Source organism: Nematolebias whitei, chromosome 8, assembly GCF_014905685.2.
Source record: "Nematolebias whitei isolate Nwh7 chromosome 8, NemWhi1, whole genome shotgun sequence".
NCBI lineage: Eukaryota > Metazoa > Chordata > Actinopteri > Cyprinodontiformes > Rivulidae > Nematolebias > Nematolebias whitei.
In genome coordinates, this window is record NC_056505.1 from 2,217,617 (window position 1) to 2,219,136 (window position 1,520).

Consider the following 1,520-nt stretch of genomic DNA (forward strand, 5'->3'; position numbering starts at 1 on the left):
ATATGTATATATATATATACACATATACATACGTATGTATATATATATATACATATATATGTATATATATACATACACACACACACATATATATATATATCCTGATAATAAACTTTTAATGAACTTTAGTTCACCATTAAATCTCTGATGAACCAGATTCTACAAAAACATGTATTTTTAAAATGTTATACGTTTTCTTCATCATTTCATGTATTTACACTCATTGTGTCTCCTTTTATTGTTCAGTTTAGATGTGATTTTGTTTCTTGTTCAGATTTTTTTTTATTTTCGCTTTGCTTCAAAGTTTAATTCTTGTTTAGTGGTTTGTACGTCTGTGGTTTTGAATAAAGTTGAACTAAAGGCTGAATCTCTTCTTTAAACGTGTTTCTTGAATCTTGTGTGATTCTTGTATGTTCCTTTGTACTGAAACTCTGGCACCATTTCCTGTGGGATCAATAAAGTTTTATCTTATCTAACTGTTGTAATGACATCACTGTTGCTGTGATTGTGTTAAATTAACTCCGCCATGAGCTTTTAGTGGTTTTGTTTTGATGCTACAGTTTATTAAAATTATAATTTATAATATATATCTAATATTTCCTGATGCTGCTCAATAATCCAGGTAGAAAAATCTAAAAAAAAATTCAATCTGGTCCTCTGGACATTCAAAAAACAAAAACAAAATGTAGAAACGTTTCGTCTCTCATCCTGAGTACTTCTTCAGTCTGAGGAGCTGTATTCAGCTCAGTCTCTTAAATAGCACCTTCTCAGAGTGGATCAACCAGTTTGCTGCTGACAACCAGAACCAGCTGATCACATGCTCAAGAAGGACCATCAGCCTAACAATGGATCATTAGCACCTGATGGCTGTTTACTGTTCACAGAGGGCTGAGTGATACTAGCAATCACAGCATTGTAAGAGGGGGACAGTTGAACCTGGAGGCTCCGCCCCTGTTTAATGATGGACGGTTTCTTTTCACAAAGATGGCCTCCTTTACTCCTCTCTCAAACCATCGTTCCTCTCTGTCCAGGATGTGAACATCTTCATCCCTGAAAGAGTGACCTCTGACCTGGAGATGAGTGTAGACCTCAGAGTCCTGGTCTGATGATGTTGATCTTCTGTGCTGGTCCATCCTTTGATAGATATTATCCTTATATATAATATTATAATTTTATTGATGTCAAGTTTGGATTTTTACTCTTAAAATGAATTAAGAACAGATCTTTTCAAAGCTTTTTTTATTTGTGGATAAAGTGTCCACCCGTTTATGTGATGTAGGGTGGTGTAACCACACCTCCTCCACCATGACTTGGGTGGACAGGGGACAGCTTCCCACCGTCCTGCACCTTCAAGTGGGTAAAGGCAGACCACCTCCCTTCAACCTGACCCCCCCAACATCAGGCAGACCACCTCCCTTCAACCTGACCCCCCCACCATCAGGCAGACCACCTCCCTTCAACCTGCCCCCCAACATCAGGCAGACCACCTCCCTTCAACCTGCCCCCCACCATCAGGCAGG